At 43.1% G+C, this 16,583-nt stretch overlaps 1 protein-coding gene across 15 annotated transcripts in view; it reads right to left on the reverse strand.

The window, feature by feature from the left end:
• Window positions 1–16,583, reverse strand: part of LOC112214374 (forkhead box protein P2) — a 114,759-nt gene that overhangs the window by 83,783 nt on the left and 14,393 nt on the right. The gene's annotated exons all lie outside the window — the stretch shown is intronic.

Genomic DNA, 16,583 nt, shown 5'->3' on the forward strand with positions numbered 1-16,583 from the left:
ACAGCAAGAATATGTTTTTAATCAGTCATTCATCTAAAAAGAGAAGCAGGAGCCGGCCCCGACTGAGCCAAGCAGCTGTATTGAGGGAAAAAAAAGAAGTGCAATTCAGATTCACAGAGACGTAGCCTAACAGATCGAGACAGCAACTCAGTGTATTAATCAAGATTTACAGTATGCCACTTCCATCCAGTGGTTGAAAATGAGCTGTTAAGTGAATAGTTTAAACTGGTGGTCACTGGGCAGCTCACCAACCCTAACCTTCTAGGCTGGCCGCTTGCCTCTCTTTAGGCTCCCTCCCTCCCCTACATAGGAGTCTCACATTCGACTTCCATTTGCGACTTTGGCCCGGTGCCCAACAGGACATCCCAGAGTGAGTGTTTGCTTGACTCAATATCAACAGGCCGAAAAAGCAGCTTGAGGTGGAACTGCCCAGCCTTCAGTTCCTATTGAAAATAAACCGGCTGCACATTCATAAGGACAGAAATATCAACATGCTCCGCGAGGAGCCACGTACAGCACTCACTCAGCGCCGTTCCACTGGCTTCAGCTCTCTCTCTCTCCTCTAGCTGCTTAATGATACCTGCCTGCCTAGCTGCACCCCTTCCCTCCCTCCTCTTCTCTTCCACCAGCCCCCAGCTTGCAGGCAGGGGAACCGAAGTCTATATGTTACTGCTGCAGCGGAGAAAAATAAAAGAGATAGAAATGACAGAAGTCAGACAGTTCAAGCTGACCGGGCACTTCAAACAGAAAAACTGGGGGAGAATGCGACAGACACTCCAGGTTAAATTGGCTCTTCTGCGCTCCGCTCTCCTCTCTCCCTTTAAAATGTAGGTTTTCTTCAAAAGGACATATTTGAATTAGACGCGTTGATGAAATCAAAGGCTCGGCTGTGTGGGTAAATTTAAACAAGCAAGTGCACCTCACAGCAGTTTACCTATTATACAGCAGATTGGAGACAGATGAAAGTCTAGGAGCATAGCAGACAACTTCCCCTTTTCTCACCGTAGATATTATCATATTGTAAAGGCTGCAATTTAAATTCGATTCGTACTCACATTGAAAAATACATGGATATTGGGTTTTAATGTTCCTGGCCTGGCAAGGTGTCATCAGATGAAAGAGAACGGTTAAGGATTCACACAATAGCCCGCTTCCACAGATGTATTTTCCGTTCGAGATAAATAGGAAAGCCATTTCTGACCTTCACACACCGTGTGCTGAGGATCCCACGGCTTCCCATAGTCTTCACATAACCGTAGCTACGCCTGTTAAAACGAGAGTTAACACCAAGTCCAGTGAAAATCAAAAGGCCGCAGCACCTGCATTTTAACACACCGCAAACTGCCTCTACTATGTCAACTTAGTAGAAGCAGTTTGTAGATTCCATATAGTGGAGTTAGTTTGGTAACATAGATACACACTGAGTGCTCTTTCCATGACATAGACTGACCAGGTGAATCCAGGTGAAAGCTATGATCCCTTATTGATGTCACTTGTTAAATCCACTTTAATCAGTGTAGATGAAGTGGAGGAGACGGGTTAAAGAAGGATTTTTAAGCCTTGAGACAATTAAGACATGGATTGTGTCTGTGTGCCATTCAGAGGGTGGATGGGCATGAGTAAAGATTTAAGTGCCTTTGAACGGGGTATGGAAGTAGGTGTCAGGCGCACCGGTTTGAGTGTGTCAAGAACTGCAACGCTGCTGGGTTTTTCACACTCAGCAGTTTCGCGTGTGTATCAAGAATGGTCCAACACCCAAAGGACATCCAGCCAACTTGACACAACTTCGGGAAGCATTTGACTCAACATGGGCCAGCATCCCTGTGGAACACTTTCTACACCTTGTAGAGTCCATGTCCCAATGAAATGAAGCTGTTCTGAGGGCAAAACAGAGTGCAAATCAAAATTAAAAAGGTGTTCCTATTGTTTTGTTCACTCAGTGTATATAGACAGTAGATTAGATGGTGTTTAACAGGTCAGTGCTATCAGCAGCAGTTCAGTGGTACATAGATCTGTCCTGTCTGGTACTGGAGCTCCACTCACCTCACTGTTCTGAACGACCACTGACACACAGAGGCCATCCATTCATGACAGTAATACCATTCAACCAGACACCAATTACATAAAAGAAAACTTAAATTAATTCAGGAAAAATGGCATCTCACCAAAGAATAATAAACTCATTATATGGACATTTCTAACTTAACCATTCTCCACACCGCCGCTAATTTAAACCTAATTTTTACTAGCCACTAATTCGGCGAGGGCGGGATAGGAATTACATCTGGAGGTAATTCTCAGAATGGAACGGAGCCCAGTGGAGGCTACCCAAATAAAAAAGGGGAACTATTCAGGAGAGTGGGAGTTCCGGGCTCTGAAACTGCACTTCTCGCAAAAAAATGTTTTCATCGTGCTGTCATCAGTCTAGGCTTAAAGAAGACGTAGGTGTTGCAGGTGGAGAAAGATGATTTCTGGAGATGGAGGTGTGGAAGGGAAGGAGGGAATGAGAGAGAGGGAGGGAGGGACAGAGAGCGAGTAAGAGAGAGAAAGAGAGAGAGAGATAGAGAGAAGGAGAGAGAGGCAGGAAAGGGAAAGAGCTACTCCAGCTGGACATCTGTAGAGACCCATGCGGGGGGTTTGTGTAAAAGGGCAGGGGGTCAGAGAGGACCTTCAAGCTGGTGGGATGCCAGCTCTGTTAAGTCTTGGTTTATAATAAGCTCTACACTCAGGTTGGTGGCAAACACACACCTGAGGTTCTGGAACTGAGATGCTGGACCAGCTCTCTCTATTTTACCGCACCTGGCGGTCAACTTTTGGTCAACAGTCTCAAAGAATTTACTCAGTGAAGGTACAGTAGTTGCTTGTCTGGAAACTTTTGAGGAATGTCATTTTTTGAATCGTGAAGTTAAGCTCCATGGAGGTGGACTCCTAAAACTCTGCATTCACAAGGGAGGAAGTGAGGGAGGGGAAGAAGGAGGAGATAGGGATGAAATTGTGAGCGTGGCAAAACGCACCAATCAAGCTTCTTTCTCCGTCTGGTTTGGTTTCCAACAATCCAATAGCGTGAAAAGTCGCTCTGTAAACGGGACGTTTACATTCAATACAGAAACTTACAGAAACTTACAGAAACTTACAGAAACTTGCAGTTCCCAGATATACGCCACAACCACCCCCTCCACCTCCTCTTCAGCAGAAAATTTGTTTTCCAAATGAAAATAAACTGAGGCTGGCTGGTTTGAGGCAGTTAAACTCAGGAATATGAGATCAAATAAATGCTCCTGTGGAGGCTGAAAGGAGAAATGAAATCACTTCTGAGAGGGAGATGTACCTCGTAATAAAATTACTTCTTTATATCTTTCTAAACGGCACATTTTCCTCAGGAGTGGTTAAGGCTTTCCTCGGTCAAAGACAGTATGCAAGTGGCAATTTTTACTTCTGGTAGATGATTCTGTGGCACACTTCTCGAGACTCGGTGTGATGCTCTGCAATTTGCCTCGGAAAACTAAAAAAGTCTTTCAAGCAACAAGTTTTTGGCTGAACTTTGGTGGAGTTTAGAAGCCACTTTGATGGTTTTCCCGGAAACATGTCAATGTCAATGAAAACTCCAATGTTCCATCCAATTGAAAATACCGGGAATGGCAATAAGCTCCACATTGCTTTTCAATGACTACCTGTTCGTTCCAGTGCACTCTTGTATGGTGGGCTCAAGTATGTTGTAGATTGCCAACCATCCATGGGCATACACCACAAACAAATAGAGACTCATCTTGCAGAGTGGGACAGTGAATGAAGAAGAACGTCACTTTGAAAATAGTCACCTACTGCAATTATTACACGGCCATTTCATTTGGCATTGGGGACAATTGCCTGAACACAGAGTGACCGAGTGGGCGCAACTACCTAAACAACATGTCATTGATTTTGTGTTAAAAAAAAAAAGGTACAGTCACAATGACTTTCAGACCACATTTTAGCCATAGCCAGGCAGCCAACGTATGAAGAGGACATTTGGAGGAATACATGATAGTCTATTATAAAGAGGCTATTAAAGTTGCAATAAAAAGACATTAGCTGGAGAAATGAGCCACTTACCAGTTTTCTTCCTCACTACCTTAAAAGCTGTCCACATTCAGGGCTTTGAGTGGAGGGAAAAGCAGACGGCGATGGCATTAAAAGTGGGACTAGGCGCACAATTTATCAAGACAGAAATTGATGGTGGGCTTGAGAGCGGCGTGCATGTTGTAATATGGTTGATTTCAAAATGACAAGGAGAAAGGTCATATTTTCGAAATTTGTCGGAGAAAATTTGAGTGGCTTAAACTCAAGGAGTTTTTTAAAAAAGTGCAGTGTACGCTACAATGGACATAACTCAGTGAACACCCTCATTTTGTAGAAATTGCCCACAAACGAAAGAAACCCTTTCTTATAGTCAACTCTTGACTCATGTAGAGAACACGTGTTTTTCTATCACTTTTGATGTATTTTTAAATGGGGGGCTGTGAAGGTTAATCCAAGAAAACTCAATACTTAATTAAAGCAATTAATTTAAGTTGTTCCCAAGTCCCCAACAGTTACAACAAACGTGTGATGTGTTCTGTGTTTCTCCTACAGGCTTGTTTTTACTCTCTTGGCATGCAATTAAATGGTTTACGACAAGCTGATGATATTTTGCTGAGACAGAATTCATCTCTGCGTAATAGGGAACATCGTTTTCGGTGACAATCCGCGAGTGTGTTTACAAACATTAGATTAATGAGTTAGTTTACATGCATTTAGAGACCATTCTCACTACAGATCCTTTCACATCAGATCCCGAAATAGTTATTGGATTGTGCATCTCACGCAGTTTACAGTCATATACTGGGATGATGTTGTGAAGTTATTATCTGGGTGGGTTTTAATTTACAACACAGACACCCAATTATACTGTATTTAGAGGTTGTACTAATTTGGGAGAACATTCCGACATCATTAAACTTTCCATTTTGCCCTGCCCTGTCGATGCCTGTTCCTATCTATTGAGAAACCGATGGCAGATGGGGCTGTTTCTGACAGCTTAAAAGTGCCCATCAGCTGCTGCAGAGATGTTTCACAGCACATCCCACCATCCCATCCACCCTGCACCTCCCCAAACAAACAGCAGACTCAGACTTCAAATAGATAGCAGGACTATTAGGTAATCCCTCCTTTGTTCAGACCCACTGAGCCTCACTGACTAACCAACCTCCCTCCATCTTCTGGGTTGCCTCTCAAATGGCACCCTATTCCCTTTATAGTGCACTACCTTTGGCCAGAGTCAATGCGGTCTCTGGGAGTAGTGTGCTATAAAAAAGGAATAGGGTGCCATTTGGTACGCAGCCTTCTTTGCTGTTCCCAACTCCTTCCCCTGTTCCAAACTGACAACGGAACACTTCACGCTGACACACACACACATAGGGGGAGTGTTTAATGATGAATGATAGTAGGAATTATCTAGGAAAATATGCACATGGTATCTAATGGCAGTGAGGTAAAGCATTTGTTGTGTCACGATGATGATGACAGTTCTCTGGTTTAACGAGAGGATGGGGGGTGACACAAGGGCTCTTTGTTTGGACTGGACAAATCTGGGGTTTCTTTTTGGATATTCAATATCCTGCAAGGTACCCGACAGAGTTACAGTAGTCTAGTGTCTGGAAGTTTGGCTAGGACGAGAGAGCACAGAGGGCAGAGGTTCACTAAGTGAGTCTGTTGTATTGTCGAATGGCTTTTTAGAGCAATTGCTGAGTGGTTTGCGTGAGTCGCTTCCAACAAAGCCTGGCAAATCAATCTGTGAAGAAATGCTACACAGGCCAGATGTGGCACTACTGCACAAAAAGAAACAAAACAACCCACTTGTACAAGAAGACCATGCAGAGCCTAAAGTACTTAAAGTACACAAAATAATATGGTTCAATGCCAAAATGCTGACAGCCTAGTTTCTGTTGAAAACCTGCTTGTTATTTTAGGTGGCTTCTCTGAAGTACAATACGTGAAAGTGTGCGTGGAAACATCTTACTTTGAAATGCATCTTCTTCCCTATTGACTTGACAAGATGCCGGGAAGAATGAAAGACAAATGTGTCATTAATAGACGCCTTTTTATTTACAGTAGTTCTGTTTCTGAAAACACACCGCACACTTATAAATGCAAGGCTTGCTTTAGGGAGGTGAACTTTTCACACCTTTCAAAGCCACAAAATTTGATGTTTTTGGGGGGTTTCTGCAGCTGCTGCTCTGCACTAATGCAAGACGGTGTCATATGAAAGATTTTCCTCTCCACCCAAACCACAGGCCTGGTCATTAATGAAATACAGGCCGTGCAGTGAGGTCATACAAAGTCTAGATTTCAGCAGCCACACTTAAAAACCGCTCAGAAAGAATAGAGAAACATGAACACAAATCAGATTTCCAAGCTCCAAGGACAGGGAAAAATAAATAACTAGAAGAGAAAGCGCAGCACAGCCCCTGCCCTCCTCTCACATTTTCCTAGCACTTTGCAAACAACCGTCAACTGCTGCTCAGAAACTGTTCACAATGAGAGCAGACTAAACAATCAGATCCCAGCCAAGGAAAATGCTAAGCAACTCTGCACACAGGATGTCTCACCCTAATTGCCAACTATCAAATCTCACAATGGAATCTGTCCATTTGGCAAAAGCCTTATAGCAAAACCTGGTGAAATGTCGTTTTAAAAAGTGTCAACTTTTTACCGGAAAAAAAGGGAGACGAACAGTTTTGAAAGGAATTTGATTTTTTACATTTGGCTTTGTATGATTTATTTTTCAGGGGGTTTATAAGGCTTACAGGAAGCTACGCAGACTGTGTGAGTGTTACAAAGAAAGCATTATTAGACAAAGGGTGTTTGGGGTCTTGTAAACTAATGATTAAAATCCCAAGCAGTTAGATAAACACATTAAATGGGTCCCTGAAGACACTAAGACTCAGAGAGAAAGAGAGAAGAGAGAGAGTGGTAGAGAGAGAAGAGGGAGGGGAGAGAGAGACGGGGGGGGTTACTGGGGAGGAGAGACAGTGTAACTGGGATCAGGGGACAGACAGGTAGGAGGGAGACTGGGAGGAGGCACTGGGACTTGAGAAAGAGGGCTAATCGGACTGTCACTCCATGTGGCGCTCTGTTTTTTACCCGTTTTTTTCTTCCTCTTCAGTCAGAGTCGTGCTCTGAGATCCCCAAACTTCAAACAACCAGAATACCAGCACATTCATAAAACAGAACAGAACTACTGGGAATTAAAGAAGGCAGGGGGGGGGGAACACCAAACAGGTAGCAGGCCTCAACAGCAGATGGTAAAATTAACATTTCAACAGTTCCTTCCTTTCATGTAGGTCTCGGCAGTGCTGCCGCTGTTTTTTTCTGGGGAAAATGTAAGGGCTCGGTTTGGAAAGATGCAGGGTTGGAAAAAGCATCTGGAAAAAAGGGGGGAAGAGGAATATTGGCTTATTGCTCCTGATGGTCCTCTTCTATGAAAAATTAAATAGGTCTGTTTTGCAGGTTTCCCTCTCCGGAGTGCTCTAAGCTGTGCTATGGAAACATCATCTCGGTAATTTATACGCGAAAGAACACCTGGCGATGAAAGAAAATCCACTCAAACCCAATACGTTGACTCTTTCACCTCTCTTTTAATCGCATTCAATTCACGGTTCCCAATGAGTGGCGATCATCGAGATGGAGACACATACAACACAGCTTCATGGAGTTCACGTTTGATTTCGTGCAAATAAATATCGAGACGTACTTGTCAAAAGATGCCCCTGAGACACTTATATTACAGCGAAGCATCTCTAAATAAAATGAAGACGCAGAACAGCCGGTCTCATTTCAGCCCATTCCAACGGAACGGCTCTGTCGTGCCCATTAATTTGGACACAGTTATGGCTAAATTACATGTGTTCCACCTCTGTGACATTTGAAATGCAATTAAAAGCTGGTTATGAAAGTGTGCGGACTTCCTCGCGATGAAGGGAAAGGGAATCACTCCCGTGATTAACATGCAAACGAGCTCACGCTGGCAGAGTAGATTGGGGTTTGAAAACCTCAATTACTTTTGTGTGATTATCTATTTACCAGTACACAGATCCCCATTTTTCATCTCCACCATGGGGAGACCCCCCCCCACGCAATGATTTGGGCTCAATTATACTCCCGCCTTTATTTATGATGCAGATATTACCGACATACCTGGTTATTTTTCACTATGGTATATCGCCTTTATCCAGGGTATTCATACACATGGAGGAGCATTAGAGGACCAACACCTATGAATGCTATGCTTAACCATTTAGTTTGGAGCACATGATATCTCCCCGTCCCCCGTCCCCCGTCCCCCCGTCCCCTGTCCCAAACCACCATCCCATATTTAAACTCAGTTTGGTTCATACTGGAAAATGAGGTGCCCTCACTTTATTTCTGACAGGATCAGGAGTAAAAGGGGGAAAAAAGGTCAATAGCTCTCTTCTTGAACACTTACTCTTTCTCAGCCATTGTGCGTTTAGCATTTTATACTTTTAAGTTAGAGAAAGAACAAAGAATTAGAGGCTTTTAAAATGCGTGGAGGCCATTACTGAAACACTACCGACAGATAGTTGCCAGTATATCAAGTGTGGCGGCGAAGGTAGGTAAGATGTGGATTTAAATGAACTGCTGCAGCCATAGAAACACTCTCAGCCTGGTTGATGCAATTATCAACGGAACGCCTGGCAGCATCAGAGGAATCTAATTTAATTCATTTAAACGGGTGAATAACTACGGAATTCCTGTTGTAAGAGATTTATATTGAAAATGAACATTCCTGGAATTCAGGAATTGGCAATGCTTGGGAAATACCAAACAATAAGGAAGTGTAACAGGCTATGCTTCATCTTTGAAGAGGTGCAGACGGATAAGAGGTCCGCTAAGGAAACAATGTTGGTATCAGCGTTTAAGATATATCATTGAGACTTTTTAAGAACATTATGTCGAAAATATCATCCAATAAATAAACAAATTGTTCCTTTACACTCAGTGAGGCACCTGAAATAAGACAAGCCTTAGGCCATAACTATACTGTATATGTCACACTAATACTCAACTATCAGGTTTGTAGTAATATAATAACCTACCTTTTAACAAGTTCAATTATTGTTTTGTTTGTGAGAGTTCCTCCTTAACTTGTTTCCCTGAGCCATAGATAAAGACAGGGAAAGCCACTCTGTCTCAGGAGTAGAAGAGGGATCCAGGCTTTTGGAGCGTGCGGAACATACATTAAAAAAAATCCCCTGTTGCTTTGGCCAGGGGTGCAGAGGAGGAAAAAGGAAACAGTGCCATCAAGTGAAATTTATGAGGATTCCTCAAGTGCTAAGACAGACAGAACCCCCCCCCCCCTTCTGATTAGGGCTCTGACAGTAACAGTGATAGATACTTAAGCCTTCACTGTAGTGATCAGTGTTTGTGTTAACAACAATAGATATTTACCACTGACTGACTTGCACATATTTACAGGCATTCAAAGGTTTTTGAAATAGACATCTTCATAAATCTGACGAACGATAGAAGACAGATATAGCCGGTACAGTGTGTAGGCGATGGGTTGTTCAGTAGACCGTGAAGGTGTTAATACAGTCCAGTGGAAGTTGAAGGCACAAGATATTTCTACTCAATGGATTGTCAATGAGCGCTGTTGAAGATTTCATCAGAAGTGCATAACAGTGGCTGGGAAATACAATGACATTTCAAACGGAGGAAAATCATTTTTGGGAAAACCTTTTGTCTCACGTTTATGTCGCCAGATTGACTTTAGATGCAGTATAATGTGAGGCCATCGGATTTTAGTTAGCTAACGTTAGCATTGCTAGCAATGTTTTTACAAACTTTGCTAGCTAATGACAAGTGTCAAGTCAAGGTCCGAAAAGCTTTTTAACCAGCTACTACCCCCAAGCCATAAGACTCCTGAACAGCTAATCAAATGGACACCCAGACTATTTGCATTGTACCCACCCCCCATTTTTACGCTGCTTCTACTCTCTGTTTATTATCCATGCAGAGTCACTTGATCTCTACCTACATATTACCTCAATTACCTCAACTAACCGTTGCCCCCGCACATTGACTCTGTACCGGTACACCCTGTATATAGCCTCGCTACTGTTCTTTTATTGTTGCTCCTTAATTATTTGTTATTTAAAAAATATATATGTTTACTTCAGTTTATTTTAGTAAATACTTTCGTAACACTTGTTTTTTTCTTAAAACTGCATTGTTGGTTAAGGGCTTGTAAGTAAGCATTTCACTGAAAGGGACCTGTTGTATTCGGCGCACGTGATAAATAACATTTGATTTGATTGACATCTGTCTAAAGTAAATTTGACGACATGATAATGACGGCGAAGTTGTTTCCTACTAAATATTTTGCCTACTTCAGCAATGTCATCGTATTTCCAAGCACTATAGTGTGATTTAGAGGAAACCGTCATCGGCCTCTGTTCAGAATGCCTGGGCTTATTACGATTCTTGAGCACCACTATGGTGGAGGGCGGCTTATGAACGTTCATAACAACGGCATGGCGCAACCAAGTGCCGGAGGTGCAACCAATGAATAGGTCCCCAGTCTACCAAGGTCCCCAATCTACCAGATTCACACTGGTTTATGCTCACTATCTAACTGTAAGCGTTTCTTAGCACCTCTTGGGGACACAGATAATTAAGAACCATGAAATGCCTTCAAAACAATGCTCATATCAATTGTATTGTGTGTACAGTGCAACGTAAGAATTCCAACTAACAAGAGAATAAAATATTTTATATGAAAATCCATAACCTTGCCCATTGTTACACGTCCTTACACCCGGAAAAATATGCACTCGAGGATGTATAGACCATGGAAAACGAGGTGTAGACACTGCCGCCATCCCCGAGTGTGGAATGACAATTTGCATAATTAAACCTATATAAAAGCTAATTACATAAATAAATGAGTGAGGGTATCACAGAGAGAAAGAGTGTCTGTTCATATCCAGTGTTTAAACCTCCCCCTTCCTTCCAGCCCTGTCTAAATCTATTGATCTGTGAAACACAGTACTCAGGGGAGGCGATTCAGTTAATATCATACATCTAATGATGAGATGAATAACGATTATACCATTTGGTAATTAAACGTCTTACAAACCATTTAACTGACTGTGCGTCACAAAGGGGTCGCCAGAGGTCAGAATGATTGTTTTTCATTTTCCCTGCTTCGGCGCGAAGGAAGGGGTGGGGGGTGGGGGGGACACTGAGAAACACTGTGTGACACAATGGTGAAAATACTTAATGGTTGTTAGCAGCTATACTGTAGTGCTAATCTTTAATGCTGTCAAGACTCTTGAAGGGAAAACAATTTATGAAAAAAAAGAGAGAAAAAAGAACACGCCAAGACAAACATCTGGCCTTCATCACACTGTAGGAGTCTGAGCAAATCTTTATATTTAGAAACCTCATTAGCTCACTTATAATGCACAATCTCACAAACAGAAAGAGACACGACAACGCGGCGGGTGAGAAACATAATGACATATTTCGCTGTGATCTGTAAAAACGGAGTAGGGGGCGGGAGGGGAGGGACACTGGTGGTGAGGTTTACTCTAGTATGTGCCTGCAGACACTTTGGCCTGTGTGCATTAGTGTGTCTGATCCATACAAAGGTGCATTAAACACACATGCGGAGGGCCAATTAACTGTCAACATCTACAATCTAATCCCTACTTATAGGCAATAATCACCTGATGTTGTGATGTCCGTTTGTTGTTCCGTAGACAGACAACTTTCCAAAGGGCCTGTACAGGTTAATCTCTAGCTAATGCCAGAAACATATGCTGCTGTCTAGCCTACGTGGAACTACACACTCAAAAAGGGTTATTTCGCTGTCCCCATAGAAGAACCCTTTGAAGAACGCTTTTTTGGTTCCAGGTACAACGTTTTCAACAGAGAGCTCTACCTTCAACCAAAAAGGGTTCTCCTATGAGGACAGCTGCAGAACCCTTGTGTGGAGCCCTCTTCTCGAAGAGTTCTAGGCCTTTTAACGGTTTAAAGGTTTAAGGGTTAACACATGTGAGGGGTTACACACACACACACACACACACACACACACACACACACACACACACACACACACACACACACACACACACACACACACACACACACACACACACCAAACTAACCTTTCCTTTCAACCTTATCCTCATACCGCTAACAATCCCTTTCTTCTGTGGCTGGCTCGGGTGCATTCATGTAGCATTTACTTACAAAGGCAATTGTGCGCTTCTCGGTCTCTTATTGAATGATAGGTGGTAAACATTGTCATTGGAAAGGCAGGTTGGATTAAAGCCTGGTACAGCCATTGAGAGGAACAGTAAGAGGGGTGAAATGCGAACAATGGTAAAAATGGAGGGCAGTATCACAGGGTCCAATGTCTGCTATGCTGAATACATGTGAGATTATGAGACCCATTCCATCATTTACATAATGTAAAAACTATTTCTCTCTCTCTCTCCATCCACCCCCAACTATTCACTAAATAAATGAGAAAACTATCACAGCACAGAAATATTTGACAAAAGCAAGAGAGACTGAATTCCCAATGACCTCGGCGCCTTGCGACAATGCACACACAGTCCAAACGCTCTTTCGTGAGCAGCCAACTGAGTAAGACCTGGAAGAATATTTATTATTGAGCACAATGGCAAAAGTATTACCTTGTCACCTATACCACTTTACAGTGCAGAAAGGAATCATATCAAACACAAGGGGAAATTGACATAATTCTGGTTGAGAATATGAAAGGTAGCTAGTTTCTTTAAACGAGGGGTCCATAGTGGTCTACAAGAAGTTTAAGAAATGAACACAATGATCATTTTGATGTGATTTGGTTAAGCCTGAAGTAACAATGGCTGGGTCAGGGATTCAACCGACACACTTAGTCCATCTATTCAGAAAATATATTGAAATATTAATGGGAAAGAAAAGGCAAAGGAGGTTTAAAGTTCAACAGAAAAAAAAATGATATGAACTTCTTTGGCTGACGTGCAGCCTTCGGGCTGTTTGTGTAGGCACAAGTTGAAGAGTAATGGAAAAACTCTGTATTTACAGTCAATAAGACTTTTACGACACAGTTGAGACTGTCGTCAGGGGCTATTTGGTTTGGGACAGTTTCCTACCACTAACCAACAAAATACAAATAGATGAGAGCCCTGAGGACATTTTCCTTTTTCATGCAAATACTTCTGCATGCTAGCAATACACGTGTCATTCACCCTAAGCATACCGTGATTTAGGATAGTCATTCATCCACATACCATACATTCATACGTATGTACACTACCTCATCGCAAAAGTATGGGCTAGACAAGGACGCTGTACCGTACAATCTATAGATTGTGAATGTATAGGTGGCATTCCCTGGAACAGGCTTTAAATCAAACTGTTAGCTTTCTGCAAAGCTTCTTAAAAAACATTGGACTTGTGAAATTCCTGAGCCATAGAAAATACCTCTCTCTCCCTCAAACCTCCTGATCACCACCCCACCTCCACCACCCAGTCCATCAACAAAACTCCATGAGCCAATAGGAATTGTACCTCTTCACACTCCGTGCGTGTGAGTGTTTGAGTGCGCGTACGTGTATGCGGTCGTGTGTGCATCCGTGCGTGTGCGCCTGTCGGCCGGCCTGCCTGTGAGTGAGTGTGTTTTACCTGCCAGATCATTCCAGTCTATTCCAGAGAATTCTCATATGGCAACCTATTTTATTTACTTTATCTTCAATAAAATGGTTCAGTGAGCATTAGCAACTTTGAGACACGAATTTCAATCAGTCCTATGGCAGCGGCGTCAGTCTGCGTTAAAGCCAGCGCAGCAGTGTGTGTGTGTGCTCTGCGAGGTGCAGTGGAGGGAGCAGCGCTGCAGACAGGCTGAGCTGCAAGCAACCGAGTGCAGTGAGAGGGCTCTAATAACACAAAGGGAGGGAGAGCGGGAGGGAGGGAGAAGGGGACAGAGGGAGGAGAGTGAAGGGAAGAAGGGAGACTAGAGATCGTTAGAGGGAGGGAGAGGGAGGGAAGAGAGAAAGAGTGGGTAAAATGGAGAGAGAGGATGAGATAAGCGTGGGAGAGAGAGCGAGATAGAGAGAGAGAGAAAGAAAGGACCAAACAAGTAAGGTCGAGAAAGTGTACAATAAACACAGGCGAGCAGCTCTACACCCCAGGACCTCTTCAGGATGACTGACAAGTGAAAGCTCTCACTGACCGGGACCTTCATTTTACATGACATGAGAAGGAGTGGAACTCAACTGCTGCGGCAGAGTATAACTGAGAGGCTCTCTAGGGGGAAAGTTGGAAAAACACACAAGTACACGCACGCGCACACACACACACACACACACACACACACACACACACACACACACACACACACACACACACACACACACACACACACACACACACACACACACACACACACACACACACACACACACACACACACACACACACACACACACACACCATTTCCCTTCACAGGTGAGCAGGACCAACAGACAGCCTGGTGCTTCATTCACTTAACTGGAGAGGTGCTGCAGACAGGATGTATGTATGCAGACTGAATCTTTTCCACATGATGTGCCTCAGGCTGTTTTTGTCAACTGCACTCTGAGCAGCACAGAGTCAGGTAGTATGACCACATGATTGCCCGAGAGGCACCTCTCGGAGAGGGCTGGGGACACGCTGAAATTCCCACGCATGATGAGGTGTAATCAGAAACCCCATTCAGAGGGGTAGCCAAGTTTGTCAACATATATAGATTCCACATTCCAACTCCTGTCGGGGTTCTGACCCAAATCAAGCGAGTTGTCGGCTTGTCGTCTCGACACAGAGACAGACGCTTTCTTCCCATTCTGGGAAAAGCAGGTAGCAAGTGACATTTTGTCTTGGATTGTGGTTTTTGGGACAGGGAAGTGGGATTCGAGGCGCTTGTAGTATTTCCTCCCCTCTGCATCTCTTTTCAAGCCCCGATCAAATGATCATAATGAACAAAGCAGTTGGCTTGTTGCCTCTGAGGTAAAAGCTTTTGCAACGGCTGTGACTGGGGCTCGATTTGAAGCAAGGAGAAACAGCTTGTGAAATAGAGTTATCTACAGGATCTTAACTTGAAGAGCCAACACAACGCTACATTTTGATGCCAAATTTGTAATCTTAATCATCTGATGCTTTCTTTAATGTTTCAAAACAAAAAAGTGTTACACTTTGGACTGCTACTGACGTATAAGATCAAAATGAAAGATGTAAACCTGGTGGTGTTGGTGAATAATTACTCAATTTGGTTTAGTATTAAAAAAAAGTTTGCATAATATACAAAATGTGAAACTGAACACATGTATTATCGTTTACATTTATATGAACCTTCTTTGTGGCCAATTATTCCAATAATCTGAGAGTCTTATAACACCACAGGAGGCCGGAATCCTTCAGGCTCCATTGCTTCAAAGCTTTAAAAATGTATGACTCTTAGCAACCAATTGCTGTTAATAGTGTATTTATTTTATGACATCATTTACACAATGTTTTCACTTTGGTTCAACTTCCACATAGAATTCAGCCACAGTTCATTCAAAATGGGTCATGGGTATTCTTTTCTGCGCTGCACATATATTGATTTATGACTATATTTAAGGAGCTAGGAGGAGCACATGTATTCATAAAACACATATATTCTATCAACATGATTGGTCAACATTGTGTTGACAAATCCCCACCTATCTTAATTCAAAGGAAGCAGATAGCAAAAGATAACAACAGAGGCTTTGTATACGTCAGTGTTTCCTGAATGCTGTGGCGATAACACACAGGTTAAAACTGTCGAGATAATCAACATTAGACCTGCCACAAAGAACGTGCAACTATGTGAAACCAATTCACTGGACACGATCACCTGCAACTGAAGCGACTCGTAATTCTTCCCACCTGAAATAACGAGTTCAAACCAATGTCAAGCCGCTCTGATGTCATGCCTTTTGAGGCTTTTGTTTCACAATAATCTCAGGCACTTGGAAACATGCCATCAGTCTGGGCTTCCGCACCAAGGCTCTTTCCAAATGAAGTCAGAGGGAAAGAATGACATGTGAAACACTAGATGTGTCTCGTTTATAAAAAATTAAGATTGTGCGTACAATATCCGCCATCAGTCATGTCCAAAGTACTTAGCAAGCAGGGATCCAATGCATGATGAATGGGGAGGTGGACTTAAGTCCTATAGTTTATCCTATGAGTAGTCTTTAAGGGGCCACAACCCCCAGTGTGATCTGCTCAGCCTTTGAGACATTTAGAGAGACACAGACTGGCTGACTGACTGGCTGACTGACCAGCCGCCCGCCAGGACTGCATCCATGGCCATTCACACTGTTGATTAGCATGCCCCCTTCCTTTCCTCCCTGGATCAATAATCTCATTGAGTCAGTGTGTCTTCTCCATCAGGAGTGATGGCAGCTAGGTAGAGACACCCCCTTTTGTAACTCTATTCTCATGGCAACTGTCCACTCCAGACAAAC

The sequence above is a fragment of the Oncorhynchus tshawytscha genome, linkage group LG15 (assembly GCF_018296145.1).
Source record: "Oncorhynchus tshawytscha isolate Ot180627B linkage group LG15, Otsh_v2.0, whole genome shotgun sequence".
NCBI lineage: Eukaryota > Metazoa > Chordata > Actinopteri > Salmoniformes > Salmonidae > Oncorhynchus > Oncorhynchus tshawytscha.